Source organism: Rhamphochromis longiceps, linkage group LG10 (genome assembly GCF_057381845.1).
Source record: "Rhamphochromis longiceps isolate RC_006_pf linkage group LG10, R_longiceps_female_GT1.1, whole genome shotgun sequence".
Lineage (NCBI taxonomy): Eukaryota > Metazoa > Chordata > Actinopteri > Cichliformes > Cichlidae > Rhamphochromis > Rhamphochromis longiceps.
The window spans coordinates 12,538,670-12,546,736 of record NC_140566.1 but is presented as its reverse complement, the minus strand read 5'-3'; positions in this window follow the sequence as shown (position 1 = coordinate 12,546,736).

Below are 8,067 nucleotides of genomic sequence, written 5' to 3'. Positions count from 1 at the left end.
AAAACTGATTGAAAAAAGCTCCTGTCGTGACCTTCCTTCTGTGAGGACACACACACACACACACACAGAGAGAGAGGGGGAAGATCATTAGGATTGGAGGCGTTTTTGGATTTTCACTTATTGTTGGCTTTACAGTCACATAAAATTCATTCCAATTTTTTTGCCTTTGCTTCAATTAAGGTGTTTCTTTAAATCTACAGCAGCTTCCTTTTCAAAAAGTTTACTGACATAGTAAGGAAGTAGCTAGGGAACTCAGTAAGTATGAGCAACAACAGCTTAGGGACTGTTTCTACAATAAAGAGGAATTCATCATCATCTGCAGTTCATCAAAAAAAAAAAAAGTGCCATTAAAAACAATTCAGCAGATCCTCAAAGTATGGATACAATCTGTTTTCAGCTGTAGAGGTACGCTTCATGTACTTATCAACATGCAGTTTAGAGGCTTGCATTAGAGTGCTTTGGTACTTGGGCCTCTTTTATTTAGCACGGTTATACCATTGTGTATTTAGCTATATAAATATGCTCAAGAGTCTATTGTATGTTTGTCATGCAATTAAAAATTCAAAAATATAATTTTTAAATCAGTAACTTTGCAAATTTAGCGCGGACCCTCACCCCTCCCTCCGGCTCCCACGGCCCCGCTGTCACCGTAAGACTCATACTCTTCCCCCACGTATGCTGCTATTTCCCCGCGCCCCAATAATTCTTGTCCTTTTTCTGTTGCAGCCTCCCACAGTCCCGTTTTCGGCGTTCCTGCGCGACTCATCTCCCGGTCCCTTGGTTTCTCGAGTTTCACGCGTGTTTTCCTTCTACCCTCCCGGGACACCTTCAGTTAAAATAAAGTTTATTTTCTCGTACTCCTGTGTGTGTGTTGGCTCTGCTTCTGGGTCCAGCTTGTGGAATACCTGTTGTTTGTGGTGCTCTATTTAAAACTATTAGTGTCATGAACCGAAGTTCAGCGCACAAGCTGGACCCAGAAGCAGAGCCAACACACACACTGAAGGTGTCCCGGGAGGGTAGAAGGAAAACACGCGTGAAACTCGAGAAACCAAGGGACCGGGAGATGAGTCGCGCAGGAACGCCGAAAACGGGACTGTGGGAGGCTGCAACAGAAAAAGGACAAGAATTATTGGGGCGCGGGGAAATAGCAGCATACGTGGGGGAAGAGTATGAGTCTTACGGTGACAGCGGGGCCGTGGGAGCCGGAGGGAGGGGTGAGGGTCCGCGCTAAATTTGCAAAGTTACTGATTTAAAAATTATATTTTTGAATTTTTAATTGCATGACAAACATACAATAGACTCTTGAGCATATTTATATAGCTAAATACACAATGGTATAACCGTGCTAAATAAAAGAGGCCCAAGTACCAAAGCACTCTAATGCAAGCCTCTAAACTGCATGTTGATAAGTACATGAAGCGTACCTCTACAGCTGAAAACAGATTGTATCCATACTTTGAGGATCTGCTGAATTGTTTTTAATGGCACTTTTTTTTTTTTTGATGAACTGCAGATGATGATGAATTCCTCTTTATTGTAGAAACAGTCCCTAAGCTGTTGTTGCTCATACTTACTGAGTTCCCTAGCTACTTCCTTACTATGTCAGTAAACTTTTTGAAAAGGAAGCTGCTGTAGATTTAAAGAAACACCTTAATTGAAGCAAAGGCAAAAAAATTGGAATGAATTTTATGTGACTGTAAAGCCAACAATAAGTGAAAATCCAAAAACGCCTCCAATCCTAATGATCTTCCCCCTCTCTCTCTCTCTCTGTGTGTGTGTGTGTCCTCACAGAAGGAAGGTCACGACAGGAGCTTTTTTCAATCAGTTTTTACAAGAAGTGTAGCTCATACAATGGTATAAATGTATTATTTGCGATACTTTATAAATATGAACCTCTAAAGATTTTGAGTTCGTGCACATTGTGAATCAAGAATCTAAATATTTGTATCACAATGATTTCTATAAAAGCATTTTGTTTATGGGGATAATGTGACAAATCTTTTGTGACCCTATTAATGATCAATGGTGATTAAAGAGGAACCCTGGCTCTGGACATTTTCATGACAAGTGACAGCGCTGACATCTACTAACGAGAGGACATGTTTTATCATCATAAACACGGTGATAAGACGCATCGTTAAAGCGTCACTTCAGTAATGTTGACTCATGTTTTTAATAATGACTTTAAAACACTAAACTCTAATTTCTGTGGTTATTTTAAGTTTACAGAATATAACATGTGGTAAGACGACGAGTTTTACTTCTCATGTTATGTGTATCTATTTATCATGTATGCTACTTTGCTCTGTGGACTGTAAAATGTTTCATTGTGTTCATGAAATAAACCAGACTTTCACTGTCTGCATCTTTTACTGTTTTTCTGCTTTTGTTCACTCCAAGTTTGACAAAACCTACAGATATCCAGAGTTAACTCACTAACAATGGGGAGCAATCTCAGTGTATTTAGCTGCTTTTTCCCTGAACACAACCAACCGAGAGAAACGCCTGTAGGCCTCACTTTGGTCATTTTGAACGCTGAAGGAGATTTGTTCAATAGACACCTTATACTAGTGTTTCCTGCACTTAATCCATCACTACTATGTTCTATTTAAATCCAGATTCCTTTTATAGTTTGCAGTGAAATTTGTTAAACCGTTGCTTAATGGGACAGAAGTACAAGTCGCTCTTTACTAACACATTTGTAGATGAGTTTAATGCTGAACAACACAGCTAGCAGTCTCACACACTCTTTAGGTTTTTCAAGTTATGTGTGTAAGGGTTTAGTCTATCAAACCTTACCCTTTTCTCCTCAGTATCACAACAGTATGACTCCCAAAGTATGGCTCAGTAAACAACCTATGACTCTAAAGCCAGAACAGAAAGATACAGTTGGAAGATGAATGATTGCGTTTTTATGATGTGTAGTAAAACGACCCCCTCTTCTTCTTCTCTGTGTTGTTCTTGTGTGTGTGTGTGTGTGTGTGTGTGTGTGTGTGTGTGTGTGTGTGTGTGTGTGTGTGTGTGTGTGTGTGTGTGTGCCTTAGAAGTCAATTAATACATTAGCCATACTTAAAAAAACATCTGAATTTCATTTAGAACTGAGATTCTAAGTTGTAAGGAGGAATCTTATGCACAGCCAGAAACATGTTTCCCCACTTTCACAATGCTGAGGTGCCAAATCCACAACCCCCAACAAATGGTTTATTACACGCAGGTGTGAAGGGCAAGCTTTACTTACACAGCCTCACACACAGTAGATTTTTAAAGTTTTTTTGGGTACAGTGGTTTAGCCACAGATGCAACATCCACTTTTGATAAAGATCACTCCACCTGTTTATTTCTTAAGAAATTAAGCATCTTTATTAAGCTCTTATTTATACATGTCTACACATTAATAGACACCGTGTGCTCTGAGACATTATAGTCTTCTACTTCTGCTTCCATCGGTTTGCATTTTAAACTCCCAACCTTTCAGGTTGTTATGAACGGCTTATATTTCTAACATTTTGTGATATAAAAGTGAACCATGTTTTTTTTTTTTTTAATTTTCTGTTTGATGGAAGGACTTAAGACACGAGTTATTTAAACAATTCTAAATGACAGTGTGATGGCCATAGTACTTTATGTGGGCCAAATGTGTTAAGGATAATGTTTATCAATGTAAAATTGCAAAGAACCTTTGAATAGATTATAACATTTTGTAAACAGTTACCTCAGAAGCTGTACTGGTAGATCTATGTATGTAAGGTAAAACTTTCCACAGTACTTCCACTTAAGTAGCTAAACACATAAAGTCACCCTTACCAATAATCCACTGCTCCTTGAAAAAAAGTAGCACAAACAGACGACTGACTGAGCAATGATAAGTAGAGCTACCCGAGGCCGAGACTCAAGCAGAAGAAAATTAAAAGTTGTTGTTTTTGTGGCTCGAAAAATTAAAGAAAGTATGTTTAATAATTCAGCAAGACCCGCACCTTCAACACATGTACATTCAAATTTTGGAACAGGCTCAACATTGCTGCTGTTCAATAGTTTTTATCCGTTTGAAAAAGTCATTTTACGGCTTTAATGTTTCCAGCTGATAAGGAGAATGAGTGCATTTCAAATGTGCGTCCAAAGGCTTTAAACATCTGCTTTGTCTGTAACGACAGTATCAAACTACAGAGCATTGTTTTTACTAAAATTCAACATTTTCCGATGAAAATTTGGCTACTTTTTTTTTTTCTTTACTGTAACACCCACCTCAATGCCATTTTTAGGATATTCTTGGTGATCACATTTTTTCATATTTATGCTTTTGGCACTGAGCGTATCTAATACGCATGTTGTCACTGTGTTTGTACTACCAGCTGTGAGGGCTCTGCTTTTGCTTTGAGCAGTCTGTTTTTATTTTGTCTCGTGAGTGTGTGTGTTTTTCAAACGAGATCCTCGTCAGTTTGATTTTGTTACCACAAACTTTGTGTGAAGTTCACAACAGAGGTAAAGAGATTTAAACACCCCAGTTTAAGGAGGCAGGCAGGGGTTGGACCACCTGCACAGGGCTGGTGAAGCAGAGAGTGTCCGGGGGGAGATGTGCAACAGAAGCAGAGGGAATATTTTACAAGATGATAAATGGCAGATTTAGATGATTAAGGATTTGTTGACAAGATTAAAAGACACGTCCGTCAGAGTTCAACAACATTACAGTTTGATTAAATAAAAAAGTTTTTAGACTACACAAGGTTCATTTTCTCCTCTGATAGTAATCATATTAAACATGTCAAGAAAGAAAGAGTATAAAGAAAATAGTAAATGTGTGTCTAATTAAACTCTTCCTGTGAGCCTTACATCATCCTTTAATATGTTTGGTGTTACAAACTTGAAGAAGCACAGAAAAGATCATCAGACATTAATCTAATCAGTTTTCAGCCTTCATTCATATTGAAAAGTTGAAATCTTCCCTGCTAGACCCAAGTGCAGCGTTTAACACCGTCGGCCATAACATTTTATTACAGCTATTATTAAATGGAGAGTCCTCTTCACACACTGAGGTTAATTATGAAGCTCCACAGGCTTCTGTGCAAAGACCAGTTCTGTTTACATTATACGTGCTTTAGAAGACATAGCATACCACAGGTCAGCTCAGCAACATTTCGACTTTGGCTTGTTTTTTCTGGTTAACGTTAATTACGTAATTTAGAATTAAAGTTTAGTGTTTTTAGCATTTAGGATGGCCGTGGCGAGTAACTCAAGTGCTGTAAACATTTCATGAAACCTCATCAAAAGTTATCTGAGTTGGAAGGGTGGCTGTTAATAAGCCATTCTTAAGGAAGGAGAACAGAGAAAAATAAGGCTGAGGTGTGCCAAATTACACAAGAAATTGACTGGAAAAAGAAATCAGCTGTAATATGTCTTATGGAGTAATGAATCCAAATTTGAAATATGCATGGAAGAGGTCCGAAGAGAGATACAACAGTGAATGTCTATAGCCGTCTTTAACACAGCGTGGATACTCTACCGTGCTTTGAGGCTGGATTTCAGCCAGTGTTGTTGGAGCTCTTATCCAAATTAATCAAATTATGAATGTAGAAAAGTTCCACCAGATTTTGATCGACCATGTATTACCACGTAGTGTCTGATTGGCTTCAACTTCATTTTTCAGTACGACAATGATCGCAAACATACTGCCAATGTAGTCAAAGTATGCCTGGATGAAACAACGCATCAGTCATGGATTGATCTCTCCAGGGTTCGAACCTCAAGATAATCGAAGCAGTGTGGGATCATCTTGACAGAAAACAAAACAAAAGGCAGCCAGCATCCAAAGAAGAGTCTCGGATGTCTTTCAAGAAGCCTGCAGAACTAAGAAATTACAAGAAAGCTTACCTATTAGAGTTTAAGCTGTGTTGAAGAATGAAAGGCAGCTTTAACTGGACAAAAGGGGAAAAAAATCCCACATTGACAGCTAACTCAAGAGACAAAAAGCATTAGAACTCAAGTCATTACCTTACTTAAGGATAAATAAGTTAATTAATTACATTAATGCATAAGCAGAAAATAACCTACAGTAACTGCTTTGCGATATGGAAGTGCAAAAGACAACTGAAAGGGAGGATAGTTTCTATATATGTGGTTTCTATTAAGGGACAGAGGAACGATAAGAAACGATAAGAAATCAAGGACAAGGAGTGTGGTGTAGATAAGTGAGGAAATCCGATCATTACTACAAATTTAGTTGAAATTTAAATATTTTAACTATGGTGCCTCCTGTGAGGGCTGTCTGTTTTCCACATTCTGCAACGGTAAAATACGACTTAGAGGCGGATATTTGTTTTACTTTATGGGCAACAGTTGTTCTTGCTGTTGACAAAACTCGCCTCATGGTTGACTCTGAGAAAAAAACTCTTTCCCACAGAGGGGAATAAACTTATTCGAATATGAGCTTTTTTCCACTAAGACTTGTTTTATGGGGAGATGTACGAAATTATTTACCGGGTTACAAGCAATGATAATATCGGATGTTGACTCCTCAGCGTCATCATTTTCTATCTATTGAGAAAACTTATTGTTAAAGTATTGAAGAAAAAAACTCCTCCTTGACCCGCGGTGTGTGTGTGTGTGTGTGTGTGTGTGTGTGTGTGTGTGTGTGTGTGTGTGTGTGTGTGTGTGTGTGTGTGTGTGTGAAACAAGATCGCCTGTCGCTGCAATTATGGTTTGTTTTTCAGTCTCTCAAAAGGAAAAGTAGTATTCAGTAAGGGATAGTTATTCGTTTTTTACACATAGACAGCCTGTAGGTTACAAGCGGATAGAAAGTTCTTCTTTTCATCACAAGCTATGGTGTATCTTAAAGGTTTTTTACAGCGTCTGTATTATAGGAAAATAAAATACTATTGAAATCTCTACAGGAAGTCACTCTTTATTTCCATTACAAACGCCGGTGCAGCTTAAGAAAGTAAAATTACATCCGCTCTGTCTCTCTATACATCACAGAATCATCTGCTGCATCACCGCTGTGCTTAGGGAACATGACGCATCAGGTCTGAAAATGACTAGACACTTCCGGAGTATTTCCGGTAGGGTCATAAGGTCCGGATCGAGGCCTTCCATAGTAAATATGCTGTATTTGAATATGTCATATTCAAAGCCTTCTTCTTTGGGAGAGCAGATCTCATCGGACACAGGAACGCTGCTGGGCTGCAGAATGAAAGATTCCATCTTGTGTGTCTGTGACTTAGAAATTGTGACGGACTCCTCCTCTCTGCTTTTTATTCTCCTCCCCCGCTGCAGTCCCTCCCACTAAAAACTTTTTTTCCCAACAACAGATGGCGCTCTTCCGGAGGTTTCCCCCCTCCCTTCTCAGGATGCAATTCGACACGCTTAGCAACAGATGGCGCGCTTCCGGGGTTCACCCCCCTTCTCAGGATGCAATTCGACACGCGGGGGGTTTCCCACCCCCCTTCTCCGGATGCGATTCGTCACGCTCATTACACACTTCCGGGGGGGAGGGGGGGAGGTCAAAAGGTCGTGATTAGGGCCATCAATCACTTCGGATTAAATTTTGTCATAAACTGTATGGGATTATCTCTCTCCCCTGTCTTCCAGTAGATGGGGGAGTGAGACAAAGAGCAAACTAACAGCCAGCGGGCTTCCTGTGTTACTTTTTAAACCTACTTCCACACACAGCTGTCATTCATTTCTCTTAGTGTGCTGTTTACCACAGGAAAACATGGATTTCTCATCCTTACCCAAATCCAAAGAACTGGAATGTAAAATTTGCGTTATAAGCTTCGCCTCATTTGCTAAAGTCTTTGTCATGGTGAAATGTGGATGCTATCAGTCCTGGTGGTGTTTCAGGAGATGAAAATCAAATGAAAATGAGGCCATCTTGGGGTGAGTGCAGAAGAAAAGACGCGGGCAAAGGTTTAAAGCAGTGCCATCTCTGCTCTTGGTTTTGTGTAGTGCCTGAGGCTCAATGTGCTGTGAGTTCGAAGGCCACCTTTTGATCTTGGCTTCTATGTTTTGACTTTTCTGGCTTTGTGAATCCATAGCAACAGCAGCACCGATGGTCTATTCAGAATGTCTTCCACG